Source organism: Zootoca vivipara, chromosome 4 (assembly GCF_965207765.1).
Source record: "Zootoca vivipara chromosome 4, rZooViv2.hap1.1, whole genome shotgun sequence".
NCBI classification, from domain to species: Eukaryota; Metazoa; Chordata; class Lepidosauria; order Squamata; family Lacertidae; genus Zootoca; species Zootoca vivipara.
The window spans coordinates 2,826,302-2,842,716 of NC_142587.1; positions in this window are offsets into that span (position 1 = coordinate 2,826,302).

The following is a 16,415-nucleotide window of genomic DNA, read 5'->3' on the forward strand; positions in this document are numbered from 1 at the left end:
TTGACCCAGCTAATGTTTCCCTGTGAATGAGTGAGGCTATTGGGCTTCAGAGAAAAAGAAACCTTCTATGATAATATTAAGTGAGAATAAGGATTACGATAGGTAAGATTTAAAGGAAATGGATTCTCAAGATTAGAAAATCTCAGGGTCAGGGACCATCTCTTACCCATTGTTTTACCAAACCTGATGTGAGCTCTTTCTTATGCTTGACACTGGTGAGTGTACATGTCTAGAATCGCTCATCACTTTGATATCCCAGTCTTATCTTCAGGCACAATCCAATTTTTAAATCCGTAAGTAGACAAGAATGTGAGAGGATTAGAGCAAAGCATACTGAAAATGTGTAATGTGAAGAATCTTTTTATTTTATAATAAGAAAGTACAATCACGGAATAAAGGGAAGTCGCATGATGAAAAGGCTTTCATCCCTTTTCTTATGACAGCTGGGTTGCAACCCCCAAGGAGAGAGCTAATTCACCGCAGTTTTTAAAAAACTCTTTAAGAATGCCCCCCCCCAAAAAAACTACTTAAATATGTAAGGTTGGCATGCGTGCAAGGCAGGGGGATTTGTCACCACACTTTTCCATTACTGCTTACGGAGTATTCAGTATTCATTCCCCATATAATGATCATAAAATGTTCTAAAAACCACATTCACAGGAAGAGCTACTTTTCAGTAGAGGAGAATTCCCATGCTGACCTGTTGAGATAATACTGTCATTGATGATGGTAACAACAACAGCAACCTGTGAGGTGAAAGGGTGAGATCTAAGGTCATACCAGTGGATGCAATGAGATTCCCATTCCATCCCCCCCCCGACCCCCATTGTCTCTCCATATGCTCTAGTGGAGCCCCTGGCATTGTGCAGCAGATGTGAGGGTGCTGAAGGGGGGGGGGAGGTTAGGTGGTGGAAATCTGTTTTGCAGGTGAGGTGCCACAATTAGATACCACCTTTTGTTGTTACTGTTTGGCATTTCCTTTTTAGGAAAAAGAAATCTGAAATTCACAAGGCAAGCAAGCAAGGGAGGACGGGAGGAAGAACTGTGTGGCTGAGCAGCCACTGAGAGAACCACCCCTCCCATGACTTGCAGGGAAAAGAGTGCAGATGAGTTAAGGGAATTGTTCCCCGGCTCCGATTTTGATGTGATCTGGAGAAGAGTTCAGTGGCTTTACCCACTTCTCCACTGAGATGGGCTTCACGAACCCCCAAAACTGATTTCTAAGCCTGCCTGGGACAACCTTCCCCACACCCCTAGTGTCAAGACTAGCCAGGACCATCTCCAATGCATATAAAGACAGGGAAGTGCCCTGGCTCAGTTGCACAGCATTGGTTTTGTATGCAGAAAATGGTTGAAGAAGAGTGCCTTTCATTTTAGTTACAAGACTCCACGGAGGTTTTTCAGAATAAATAGGCAAAATATGTTCTCTTTATTACAACAAGTAAAGCACCTTAATTGAAAATATTGACAGTGACACACTTTAGACTGATTGTTATATAATTCTTGCACTTGCATTGATTGTATCTTTTGGACATTTCCCATTTTCTCCTCAGTCTGCATCCTTTCACTTAGCCCCTGTGCATTGTAAAATGCACCCTACTGATAATATTTTGCTTTACCATTCTGCTCACTGTTTCCATGGTTTAACACATTGTAAAATGGATCTATCAGACAAATTATTTCTAAATGGATTCAGAAAGGTTTCTCACATTACAGAAAATGTGCCTTTGCGGGGGAAGAACAATAAATGTGGGCACTTCCTCTTCCTATAGTAAAAGTCACACAATTGCAGGAATTCTAAGCACATGTTGCAGGAGCAAAAAAGGGACCATACATATAGGGTACAGCTGCCATACATCCAGATTTTCCTGGACATATCTGGAACACTGCATTCAGCAGTAGTATTTGGGAGGGAATCTGGAAAATGTCCGGGGGAAATCCAGATATATGGCCATTTTCCCATATAAAAATAGCTCAAAAATGACATTTTTAAAAAAGCGATTTTGCCCGAAAAGCTCAACAACTTTGGCAAAAAAGAGAAACCTTAACATTTAGGCAACCCTAATATATGATGACATACTTGCTTTCATTGGTAATTTGGCTCTATAATTTATTTTATTTTATTTTATTTAAAAAACCCATCCTGGCTTTTACTTGCACCTGCCTTCCAGCAGACAGCTGGGGAAATGGGGAAGATTCCCAATAACTGGTTAAACTGGCATCTTCTCTTCTCTGGGAAAAGGCCTGGCTGGCCAGAATATCGCCAAGCTGCAGCATTTGTCTCATGGCAAGAAGGACAGCTGTGGGGACAATGGCAGCCACAGTTTTGTCACTCAGGCAAAGGAAATGCTGCCCATTCCAAGATTTAGATCCTGTGGGAAATGCTGGAGTACCAAAGATGTAGGGCCTGCCAACAGGCATTGAAAGCCAGCGAGTTGCAAGGAGGGGGTCTGCCCCGGCCTCCGTGTCTGAATGGGAGCAAAGATGCCAAGAAGAGGAGGAAGCTCTTTAGGAGCACAGACCAAAAGAAGCAAGACAAAGGCAAGGGAAGTCCTGATCTTCTCACTCCTGCCCCCAAGAATCCAGCAATGCATAGTTTGGAAAATGCATCAAACACATGCAATAAAAGTCTTTTTCAAGGAATGTCCCTGCCACAAGATTCTCAGTTCCTACCCCAAAATTAAACAGGGGGATTTTGTGTCAGCCAAATTGACCCTCATTTAAACAATACTTAATGCCACTGGTTCTCTTGCCTCTTCAACATTTTATTTTTTAATTACATTTCTATACCACCTTTTCCTCTCTCCATCTTATCCTCACCACAACCGTGTGAGTCAGTGCAATGTTTGAGAGCAATCCTCATTTTATGCTTGAATCCAAGGCTGCAGCTCTGGGAGAAGCAAGACCCTTTGGGGTGTCCATGCTGTGAGCCCCTCCATCGTAGACTCAGGTTGTATATAAGTGTAAAGCAACCATATATCCTAAAGACACCACAGTCTCTGCTCCCCCTCATTCCGAGGAAACACGGACCCTGGGGAAGTGCCTGGAACCCCAGAAATCTTCCACCGGTCAGAGATTCGGGTGGTGGGCAACAAAGAGCCTGCTCATTGAGAAGCTCATTGCCTGATCTGAGTACTGTCTGCTCTTGATTCCTGTTCATTTTTGCATGTTAGGTTCTATTGTGTACACACCATCGAACCATTATGCCACCAAAATGAGTCACCTTTGACTCAGATCTGTTCCTGTGTGTTGCACAATTTCTGTGTGTCAGAAATTCCTGGAGTTCCCTGGGAAGAGGGCTTGATTGTTAACCCCCTCTGTGAGGGGAAGTCCTAGCCATTCCCAGCATCCTTTGCAAACTACATTCCCCAGTGTTCTGTGGGGGGTTTGAAGTGGTATGATGCTGCTTTAAATGGATGGTGTAGATGGAACCAGAGGTGCTCAAGACCTCTGCCTCCCTGTCGGCTTTGTTGGACCAAGCAGCCTCACTCCATGGGCTCCCTCACCGCGCCAGGCCAGGCCAGGCCAGGAGAAAAGTAATCTTTGTGAAATTAATGACAGCAACAGCCATCACCTTAGAAGGGTCTCACTCATGTATTTCTTCATTACAGAACCACACCATTTGTGACACAGCATATTGAAAGGAGCCTACCAAGCATGTGTAGTATTAGGTTTTGTTTTTTGTTTTGTTAAACTGGGGGCCAGTGAACCCTGCTTGTCTCATGCCTGCCACATCACACAAGCACATTAGGCTTGACATCAGCTTTTGTGGTGCATATATGCCAAAGGCACCTTCTGTTGGCTTATGAAGTACAAATGCATTAATAGCCTTCTGCATGGCTTTTCTTTTTTTAAAAAATCTAATAACAACACACACACACACACCAAATGGTAACTTGAGCAGTCAGAGGCAGCAGCATTTATTTTGCCAGCATCTAATGGATTTCCATTTTAACATGATTTTAGCCTTATATAAATTGCACAACATATTAAGTACTTTTCATCATAAAATCAATACAATATTCTTTTTTTTAAATTGCATTTTATTAGTCCAGGGGCCAAGTTGAACATTCCACCGTTATATAACAATTGCACATTTAGTGTTTTAATCTGAAATCGATCATTAAAGATTCATTTTGTCTCACAACACCTATTTGTACACATTGCCTTCACTTTTTCCCTATGTCTTCATTAGCAGCCTGTCATTTTCAAACTGTTTTGCCACCTATTGCAATCAGTCTGAAGCTCCAACAGCCGTTCTCTCATTAGATGCTGGCTGGGAAAGGGCCCAGGCTCAGGAAGCACCGGAAGGAACAAATCTTAAGAGATTAGAAATTAAGAGTTGGATGCTGTAGCTAGAGCTGCGCCAGCACCACAAAATGTTGAACCAATGCCAGTCAGTCTAAAAACCTTTTTATAGCAATGGGCATATGCCCCCCCCTGCCCTACCCCATACCCTTAGATCTCACTCCAGAAAAAATCTAAATTGCTCTCCCCATAGTGGGAGTTATGGGGTGGTGCAAGAAAAAGGACTGGATCCAGGTAAATAGCTGTATTCATGGAATGACTTCCCTGCGTGCAACAGAACTGCCCTTCCCCTCTCTGCTACTTGAGATGCGCCCGTTCCCTAAGCCCAGCCAAGGCCTTTGAGTAGCACCCCAAATCCTTTAAGCACCCTCATGCAAAAGCGGAGCAGGGTGCAGGTTGGCACTATGGATCCAATGCAGTGCACCTGCAACACGAGTTCTGCACCGTTTAGGCCACCCACCTCCCTGCCAAAAGCAAAGCATCCTCTTATCCAGCCAAACCTTGTTGTTGGTTGGGCAGGTGGGCACTGATCAGAAACTTATGCAGTCTAAGGCTGCAATTCTGTAGCCACTTACCTGGGAGTAAGCCAACATGGAACTCAGGATCCCACGCCCACGTGTCAGGTTTTGAAGTTTCCTCTTCAATCATCTACATTTTATTTATATACTCCCCTCTTTCTGTTGGAATCCAGATAACCTCACAGTTGATAATCTATTTGACTATACTGTAGCACAGTTGTACTATACTGTTGCTTTCAAAGCTGTTACTTTATTATGCAAAATCCAAAGATTTCATCATTGTGTGTAGCCCTTACCGTCTTTGCTCAGCATGCACAAGCTACCAACAGAATGATGAACAGATGACCATTAGGCTTCTGTTGATTCTCAGTTCTGCCCACACATAAGTTCAAGAGAAGACCCCACTGTTCTCATTCGTGCTTCTCTTTGTCATGCCAAAAAGAAAGTCATTTCTTTCTTTCTTTCTTTCTTTCTTTCTTTCTTTCTTTCTTTCTTTCTTTCTTCAGCAGCTAATAAGCATTTGCAGAATGCAGGATTTTTGCCTTCTGTACTGGAAGCTACTAATGAGTGTAGATTTTTAATATCTCTCCCAGGATTGTTACTAAAGAAATATTGGGTTGAAAACTGACATTCATTGTCATAAATAATCTGCCAACAATTTCCTTTGTGGGTAATAATGGAAACCAAATGTGTAACAAATATATTGGTAGTAAATTATGATAGGAATTTTGATTACTATTTATTAGAATAACTATTTATTATGGGTCAGCTGCTAACTCAAAAAAGGAGATCCACCCTTAGCTTAACCACTTTCATTGAACAGAAAAGGAGAAGAAAATTGACCTGTAGTGGTTTTGTTTTCCATCTGACCCTAACGAATTTGGCTAAACAAGGTGACCTTCTTAGGCCTTCCTGACACAGGTTTTTCATTCATTCACAGCTCTGGTATCTTTCTCACCTACTGTCAGAGAGGAGCAATGGACAGAGGAGGAAGATAGGAGGCAGAACAGGGGCCGGAGAGTAGCCAGGGAGAGCAGGGGCTCAGGGATGCTGGAGAGCCCTGCAGCCACCCAGGGGCTCGGGGAAGGAAGCTCTGACTCAGGAAGGGAGGGGGCTTTCAAATCAGCACAGACAAGGAGGGAAGTGAAACGTAAGGATCAAAGATGTCTTGCGTGATTCCCACACCTACTTTGTTGGTGCAGGAATCGTAGGAAGCCACTCCCCAAATTTGACTCAATGGGTTCGGACGTGTAATTCTGAACTGTAGCTGTTCTTGTATATATGTAATAAAGACTGTAAATATCATGCTGATTGGGCTGGAGTGTTACTGCGAAGGGGGAACACCAGCTTTACACATACCATGCTACTTTTGTACTGAAAGAATCCTGCAATAGCTTGCTCTGAAAGCAAATGAGTTTCCTTCTCGGGGAAGAAATAGAACATGACTGCTTTATGAGGAAAAGTCTGGTGGACTGAGGATATCGTTTTACCTGTTTGGAAAGCACATTTTGTGCTGACTGCAGGCAGAATTCACCTGCTGGAATGTTGCTGACAAGTGAACGGGAAACAGTAATTAAAGGGCAGGTAATGTGAACTACTCATAAGAAATCTGAATATTATTATTACTACTACAGATATCTTCATGCAAGGAAATCCAAAAGAACTGTCAGAATGTTTTCTTTTTTAAAACTGAAGTCTTAAGAATAGGGGAAGGTTGGAGTCCTTTGTTCCTCTTTCTGGCCCTAAGAATGAATTTGTTTTATGCACTAAAGGCACAGTCAAGGTGAGATGTGTCACATGACATTGTACATGGTTGATCTGGAGAAAGCCCTTTCCATAAATACACATTCCATTGAAACACATTCTTGAAGAGAAGAGCAAAAACTGCAAGCATATGGCCATCAGGCATAACAACCCTATTGCTGCCACCTCTCTCTCCCCCCCTCACCAAATTCAAACTCTGTGGCAACAGATCCTGGGAGATAAGGGATCGTGTCTTATGGCGAGGGTGGAGATTGGTCGAATGGGATGGAAGCAGGCGAGGGCAGAAGGGGAACTAGGAGAATTTGGAAGACAGTGAACGGGTCTCAGCCTTCACACAACGACATATTTGTGTTTTAACAGAAGCAGAACCAAGGCTCTTGTGCCACTCTGTGTATCACTATAATGATATCTGGCAGGCGAGCATCCTGATAAAGCAGCAAAGACTCTGTCAGTTTTATGCAAGTTTATTTAAAAGGAAAACACCTTCAGAGCCTGGCAATCTGCCTGCTCCTATTAATCTAGCTGCTCAGTCTGACTCATCGTTCCTCCACCAACAGGAAGAACACCAAAATCCCACCTTTCGTCTCATTCCCTTCTGTTGCTCTCGGAGTCTCTCTAAACGCCTCGTTTTAGGACTGCAGGGTTGAGCTACCTCTTCCTCAGAATACTCAGCATCTGACAGCATCTTATCTGCTGGTTGCCTGACAACACCTTGGCTGACGTCTAACTCTTCCTCCCCTTGGGAACTAACCACTTCTTCTCTGGAAAGGAGGGGCCCCACGCTGTTCTTTCTAAAGTCAGACAGACAGCTCTCACCTACAGAGTCAGCTTCTTTCTCACTCAGCTCCATTTCTGAGGCTGACTCTCCCGGTGTTCTCAGAGGGGGCATGTTCCTGACAGTCACCATGCAACTACTTATAGCACCAGCTCATTGCTTCACTGATGCCACTAGCAGGCTAGCAATATTTGTGTCTTAGCAGGGCTTTAGTGGAAGGTGAGAGTGCTGCTCAGAGGAGACTAGAAGACAAGATTTCAGATTTCAGGATTCAGCCTGGAACCCTGTTTGCCTTTGGCAACACAGCATGTTGACCATGGCTGCACCATTATAACCCACCTTGACTTAAACATTATCATTATCAAATATCACAGTGTGATGGGAATTAGTTTCACAAAAACAGCCATTTATAATATATTTCATGGGTTTATTTATTCAATTTCTATACCAGTTTTCATGGACCTGAATCAACAGAGTCAAGTTGCAATAAAGGAGATTCTGACTAAACACCAGTAAGAACTTTCTGACAGTCAGGGCTGTTCGGCAGTCGAAGGGTTGTGGATTCTCCTTCACTGGAGGTTTTTAGGCAGATGCCTCACCTGAGATTCCTGCATTACAGGGGGTGGAACTAAAGGACCCTTGAGATCCCTTCCAACACTAAGATTCTATGATTCTAAGATCCAGGGATCACAGGGCAGTTTGCAATATAAAAACACAAAAATACATAACGTTGTAACAAACAAAAACAATACCCCCACAGTTTAAAATGCCATATATTGTTTAATTAGGCAAAAACTAATTAAATATAATAAAGCAATCTGTCCTTATTGAATGCTAGAAGTATAATCATATTATCTGTATTGTATCTGTAGCTCCACTGTAAAAAATAAATAAAATTGAGTCAGGCTTGGCCAATGGAATAACTTATAGCTGCATTGAAAAAACTGGAATGTAAGACAAGGGGAAAAACATGAGGTCACACAAGACAACTATAGTATTCATGTTTAATATTGTATGTCACATAAGCAAAAGAGGAAAGAAATCAAATAACATCCATGAGCCAGGAAAAAACAAAAAGTCTTATAATTTACTTGGTAATAAATATTGAGCATAGACTTTGCCCTCATTTAAAGGGCTTGTGACTATTCATGTCTTCCAAAGAAATTTGGAATGCCACAAAAGGCTGGCATGAAGTTAAGGATTTCAGGTTTTATAAGATTGTCTCTTGCAGGCGGGAGGAGCAGAAATGGTTGTAAGGTTATAATTCATTGAAGAACTCAAGATGACATGGTAACTCACAAAACTTTAGAAATGTCAGGCACCTAGAAGATGAATCACTGTATTATAGGGGTATCTAATTACACAGAATAGAGAAGTTAAATGAAAGGAAACTTCAATTAAGGAAATCAAGAGTGATTAATAAGAATTGCAGAATAGTTGCTCACTTCCATATAATATATATTAATCCTTAAAATATGCAGCATAATTGAAAGAATTCATTGGGATTATCAGAATCTGTTATCATTTAGCACCAAAATGTGTCTAGAGTTCTTTGGAAGTGTGAAGATCCACAGGGAACCACCTTAGGCAGAAAGGCAGAATGGTTGCTCAAATGACTGCCCTTTCAGAAGGCCCTGGGCCCATCCCCATGGGCTGCACATTAGACTAGCTAGCCAAAAGAAAGGTGGGTCACCTGAGACTAGCAAAGAGCTCTTGGTGCTCTGGCTGTTAGCTCTGTTGAAGCTCCCCTTGCCACCCCAGGCCTCCGGGGAGCATGACCTCAGATGGAGGGCTCCTAAGACATCCAGAGCATGGCCAGAACTTTCATTCACCAAGCCCCCTCGCCTAAACTGTGTTTGGGGATTTGAACATGTATTTCCTGGGAAAGGGAGTGGGAGTCTGAAACAAGGATTCAAGCCTAATAAAACCAGAGCTGTCTCCTCTTGTTGATCTCCTTGATGGAACTCAGGTGGGCTTATCATAGATCAAGGAGCATTCGATGTGTTACTCGTCCAGAATAACTGCACAGTGAGTCTGTCTAGGATTTTAAAGGTCTGGTATGCCATGGTAACTAAGTGTCCCATAGAACGTCAAGCCAGACAAAAGCTGAAACTGGTGGCCTGGCCAGTCTCCTCTCACTCTCCTCTTTTCCAGACTAAACACACCCAACTCCCTCAACCATTCCTCCTAAGGCTTGGTTCCCAGACACTTGATCATCTTGGTTGCCCTCCTCTGCACAAGTTCCAGCCTGTCAATATCCTTCTTAAATTGTAGCACCCAGAACTGAACTGAACTGAACTGCACGTGGGGTATGACCAAGGCAGAATAGAGTGGTACGACTGCTTCCTTAATCTGGACACCATACTTCTATTGATGCAGTCTAGAACAGCATTAGCCTTTTTTGTTGCTGTGTCATACTGGGAACTCAGTTCTAAGATATGCAGGAAAGCCCTTTTTGCTGGTTCCCATGCCTGAGGAGATTCAAGGTGTGAGGACCTATGTGGTCTCTTTTTGTGACAATTCCATGTTTATGATATGACCTCCCCTCTGAGGTCCATCTCACCATGACTTGCTTTTGTCTTGTTGGCAAATGAAGGCACACCTCTTTGCTCCGTGGGCACTGGGAAATGGCTCATTTGCTGCTGCCTTTGCACTCGACTGATATGCAATTCTATTTGGAATCTTGCTTAGTTTTATATCGTTTACTTTGTTTATTTCCATCCTGGTAACTTCAGGTGGACTATACATGTTTTTAACACAATGTAATTTTGGAATTTCCTTGCATAACGGATGATAGGAGTGCAGAATAGATGATTGCAAGTGGATGAATTCAAAAGCAGCTTCTGCAGTTGGTCCCATGGAAGAAACCATTACAGAAATGGATAATGGTCTTCAAAAAATTAATGAATCAATGCAAAACCTCTTGAATGTACTGAAGACAAGATTATTGGTGATCTGCCAGATGGTTGTGCGATGGTCTCTCTTATTAATTAGTCAAGTGGCATACACGAGAAATGTATTGGTGAAATGTAAATGGATTAGTACTATTGATTAAATGAAATAGGTCTAATAAAATTATATGCCCCATAAGCTTCCCTTATAGTATTCCAAATTATGTTCTCCACTGTTAACACAGATATGAACACACTCTCACTGGGAAACAAACACATTGAGGAATGAGAAGGGTGAATAAAGGCAGGAAAAAACAGTTTAGGTAGTGCCAGTGCAGAACAAAGAAACAAAGGAGTAGAAGAAGAGGAAGGCAGCCTAATCCCTGCAAAACTGCCCTTTACATCTGCACAGCAGCAGCGAAACAGAACCTACAACCAACCAACCAACCAACCAACCGAGTTGGCTCAGACCCCCATTCAGCACTGCGGCAAACAGTCCAAGGAGTGTCACGGGCTTGTCTGAGTCAGCTTGCCCTGTGCCCAAACACTCACCCACCAGTATTGTGGACTCAATATAACAGGTACAGGCAACAACCATTTCATTTGGGGTTCTGTTCTCAGCCCTCACACATACTGGCAGAGCCTGCTGTCGTCGCCCCCGCCCCATTACACCCCCCGCTCTGCCCTCTTCCAGTCCCCAAAGGACCCACGTGTCATCCATCATTGTATTCGTATGCCGCCGTTCCACAGCCCAAACCGTGCTCAAGGCGGCTTGCAACACATTGGCAATTACATGTCAATTGGGGGTGCCTAAAATGGTTGCTGCCTGTATGGCCCTTTTGTCTGAACTGAGTTGAAATTTGCAGGAGTGGGCAGAGTCCTGCAGAGTGGGCAGATTCTTCTGGATTACAGGCACATAGGTCCAGGAATTCTAGACCCTCTGCAATGTTCCCATGATTACAAGCTTGGCCTGTCAGTTGCAGCAGCTCTTCCTCCAGCCCCTCCCCAATGAGGCATTTGCTCACTATTCTCTCCACCCTGGTATTATTCATTATATTAGACACATGAGTCTTGCTTGTAGCAGATGCTTTCCTGTAGTTTTCTTTAATGTCTGGAGTGCTGAGGCACCAGAAATTACTTCAGAGGCCTCTGCTTTAACACATGCCACTTCATGGCTCCTCCTCATCCTGGAGAGTAGTGACTAGTGGGGTGCCACAGGGTTCTGTCTTGGGCCCAGTCTTATTCAACATCTTTATCAATGACTTGGATGATGGGCTTGAGAGCATCCTGAGCAAGTTTGCAGATGACACCAAATTGGGAGGGGTGGCTAATACCCCAGAGGACAGGATCACACTTCAAAATGACCTTAACAGATTAGACAACTGGGCCAAAGCAAACAAGATGAATTTTAACAAGGAGAAATGTAAGGTACTACACTTGGGCAAAAAAAAAAAATGAAAGGCACAAATACAGGATGGGTGACACCTGGCTTGAGAGCAGTACATGTGAAAAGGATCTAGGAGTCTTGGTAGACCACAAACTTGACATGAGTCAGCAGTGTGATGCAGCAGCTAAAAAAGTCACTGCAATTCTGGGCTGCATCAATAGGAGTATAGCATCTAGATCAAGGGAAGTAATAGTACCACTGTATTCTGCTCTGGTCAGACCTCACCTGGAGTACTGTGTCCAGTTCTGGGCACCACAGTTCAAGAAGGATACTGACAAGCTGGAACGTGTCCAGAAGAGGGCAACCAAAATGGTCAAAGGCCTGGAAACGATGCCTTATGAGGAACGGCTTAGGGAGCTGGGTATGTTTAGCCAGGGGGTTGGACTGGATGGCCCTTGTGGTCTCTTCCAGCTCTATGATTCTATGATTCATACAAATCCAGCTCTGTCTCTAGCAAGCCCCCATTTCTTCCAAGGCTCCCCGCTTCATCTGAATCTACTGCACACCCCCAAACAACAACAACAACAATGTATTATTTATACCCCACCCATCTGGCTGAGTTTCCCCAGCCACTCTGGGTGGCTTCCAACTGAACATTAGAATGAAATAATCTATTAAACATTAAAAGCTTCCCTAAACAGGGCTGCCTTCAGATGTTTTTCTCTTTGACATCTGGTGGGAGGGCCACTACCGAGCAGATTGAGCCTGGAAAATGGGGGGTGGCCAAGAGAACTCAGGTCAAGCAGGCTCCTTGCTTCTTGGTCCTCTGACCCTATTAATTGTCATTTTCTGGTTTCTGGACTGTTATGACCCAAAAGCTGAACCATCTGCTCAGACCACCTAAGAGCTCCACTTTTTCTGGGTCCTGATTTACTAAGTGCTACTCACCATCAGACCTTGATGGCTATTTCTTTACTAAGCCAGGCAACTTTCACTTAAAATTGGAAGCAAGGCCAATTTAATTAAGGTTTTAGAGGCAGCCACCCAAGGACAGCAATTTCTGCCCAACATTTTAATAGGGAATTAATTGGAACCTTTTGGAAACATTGGATAAAATATCTCTCAGTCATACAAGTAGGGCATTTTGAGGCTCTGCTTTCCCAGCAAGTTTATATTACCACAGATGCCTGAGGCATGCCATGTAATTATTGAGAAATTCCACTCAACTAGGGAGAAATAGACAGCAATGCATGATAAGCAGCATGCCTCTTTAGCTCTAAAAAATATTCCCTTCAGACCCAAGAGCCAAGTTCAGTTCTCCAAGTGAGGTGAGCATGTTGTGAAACTGGACTTTGGGTCTCTGTGAGACATTTGCATAAGGCTAACCTTCAGATATCTCTCCATCACAAATGGAACAAGTTCTAAACATGGTCAAGCATGGTCTCTTGTTTATATTCCAGAAGGGTTGTCGTGTTACTCTTTCACAGTAGTAAATATGTGGAATCCATGGCTTTTTCATGTAGCATTGCTGGAGAGCCAGGCCCTTGTGTTAGTGTCCCAGAGGGAGTCTTCTTCTCACAAGCACACTGTTCCTATGTTTGATGGTGGACTTTGCTTTGGGCCAAGAGTCAGATGCTGCCATTCACATTTGCCATTTACCACAAGGCTTGCTAGAAGAAACAAGGAAAACAAAGAAAGATGAGGATTTCATAGAATCATAGAATCATAGAATCATAGAGTTGGAAGAGACCACAAGGGCCATCCAGTCCAACCCCCTGCCAAGCAGGAAACACCATCAAAGCATTCCTGACAGATGGCTGTCAAGCCTCTGCTTAAAGACCTCCAAAGAAGGAGACTCCACCACACTCCTTGGCAGCAAATTCCACTGCCGAACAGCTCTTACTGTCAGGAAGTTCTTCCTAATGTTTAGGTGGAATTTTCTTTCTTGTAGTTTGAATCCGTTGCTCCGTGTCCGCTTCTCTGGAGCAGCAGAAAACAACCTTTCTCCCTCCTTTATATGACATCCTTTTATATATTTGAACATGGTTATCATATCACCCCTTAACCTTCTCTTCTCCAGGCTAAACATACCCAGCTCCCTAAGCCGTTCCTCATAAGGCATCGTTTCCAGGCCTTTGACCATTTTGGTTGCCCTCTTCTGGACACGTTCCAGCTTATCAGTATCCTTCTTGAACTGTGGTGCCCAGAACTGGACACAATACTCCAGGTGAGGTCTGACCAGAGCAGAATACAGTGGTACTATTACTTCCCTTGATCTAGATGCTATACTCCTATTGATGCAGCCCAGAATTGCATTGGCTTTTTTAGCTGCTGCATCACACTGCTGACTCATGTCAAGTTTGTGGTCAACCAAAACTCCTAGATCCTTTTCACATGTACTGCTCTCAAGCCAGGTGTCTCCCATCCTGTATTTGTGCCTTTCATTTTTTTTGCCCAAGTGTAGTACTTTACATTTCTCCTTGTTAAAATTCATCTTGTTTGCTTTGGCCCAGTTGTCTAATCTGTTAAGGTCATTCTGAAGTGTGATCCTGTCCTCTGGGGTGTTAGCCACCCCTCCCAACTTGGTGTCATCTGCAAACTTGCTCAGGATTCCCTCAAGCCCATCATCCAAGTCATTGATAAAGATGTTGAACAAGACTGGGCCCAAGACAGAACCCTGTGGCACCCCACTAGTCACTACTCTCCAGGATGAGGAGGAGCCATTGATGAGCACCCTTTGGGTTCGGTCAGTAATCCAGCTACAAATCCACTGAATGGTAGCATTGTCTAGCCCACATTTTACCAGCTTCTTTACAAGAATATCATGGGGCACCTTGTCAAAGGCCTTGCTGAAATCAAGATAGGCTACATCCACAGCGTTCCCTTCATCTACCAGGCTTGTAATTCTGTCAAAAAATGAGATCAGATTAGTCTGACATGACTTATTTTTCAGGAACCCATGCTGACTTTTAGTGATCACAGAGTTTCTTTCTAGGTGCTCACAGACTGTTTGCTTAATGATCTGCTCTAGAATCTTTCCTGGTATAGAATTCTGTTCAAATGTGAAATAGTATATAGCTAACTAACTGAATAACACATATATGAACAAGTGCTGTACTGAGCTGCTATGAAAGTGGGCATGCACAGATAGGAAAGTAAAAGGTATGAGGATTAGTGCACGTAATCGAAGAATGGATGCATACACTGGTCCAGCAACACAATAGGCATGAGGTGGTTTGAGGGCTGTCTTCTTCTTTTTGTTACAGGTTGGTAGCCATGTTGGTCTGACGTAGTCAAAACAAAAAATAAAAAAAATTCCTTCCAGTAGCACCTTAGAAACCAATTAAGTTTGTCATTGGTATGAGCTTTCTGTTTCAATGCATCTGAAGAAGTGTGCATGTACACGAAAGTTCATACCTATGACAAACTTAGTTGGTCTCTAAGGTGCTACTGGAAGGATTTTTTTTATTTCTTGTTTCTTCCTTTTGAAACACTTTGCAGTTGCTTAGAGCAGCTAACACCTCCATGTCTGCATGGGTGTGTGTGTGTGGAATGTGTGATCCCTTCCTGGAGAATTGTATGGAGAAAGCATCTATGGAGTAAGCCATATTATCCCGATACAATGCCCCTGGCACACTTACAGTACAAATAAATGGTGGTGGCCCCTAGAGGTACATAGGGCAGCCGTTTCTTTCTCTGTACAATTCCCCCAGGAAGAGTCTGCACAGGGTGATGGATGGCCACTTCCTGTGAGCATTTCAAAATACCTCTTTATTGTTCTGATATAGTAAAGTTACTAGCTGACCTAAGCAGTGTTTACAGAAAAAGAAGGCAGCTCTTGTACTTTATTTTTATTTCTTTAGTAGAACTTGGTAGATTTCATTTTATTTCACAATCCACTGAAAACAGGGAGGCACACATCTCTTTTTGCACATGGTTAAAACTGACCTGGAATGGAATGAGGCTGTTGTCCTGCATCCCCAGCCATCTTGCCCAAGGAGACAATCTAGATCAGGACCATAGGAGGAGGCAGAGGCCTGAAGCCCCCTTATCCCCTGCAGGGTAGGCTCCTGGTTTGAATTAAGACCCTCTGCACCTGCACTTTCAATTCCAAAAGGCGGCCCCATTTGGTTTCATGGAATCTCTCTCTCTCTCTCTCTCCCCCCCCCTCTCTCTGTGCAATGAAAATTGTTCTATGCACCTGTGATCTTCAGCAGTTTTCCTGTGGAGGCTGAGGGAAGGCAGCTCTGAGCAATCAGGTGCTTTGTCTTGCATACAACTGCCGTGTGGGGTGATTGGGGTGCCTGGGGTGTCTGCATCTATGGTTGCAGTGAGGTACCTACTGTGGGGGTAGATTTTCTTTCCACCTAAACAGTTTGTGTTATGTGAAATGGTGGCGGAGTGGGGAGGAGTTGCCATTTTGTGCTCCCCCCTCCATTACAACCATTGTGTGATTGTGCCCACAACACTTCATTCAAATGTGCCTACAAGCTCCAAAAGTTTGGTGGTCCCAGAATCTTCCTATTCTGTAATTATGCACACCTTACTAGATCTTGAGTGGTGACCACACACATTGCAGCTTAAATCCAGGCCCATTGCAAGCGCCACCCCCCAATGGCTCCTAAAATAGTGGTTTCATACTTTTCCTTTAATGCACAAATTAGATTATTCTTGCTTTTATTTACAGAATGCATTCACTGCAATATAAAGTTAATTTTATTTGAACCATTTATAATTTAAAATATTAAAACAAATTCTTTCCAATTAACCAC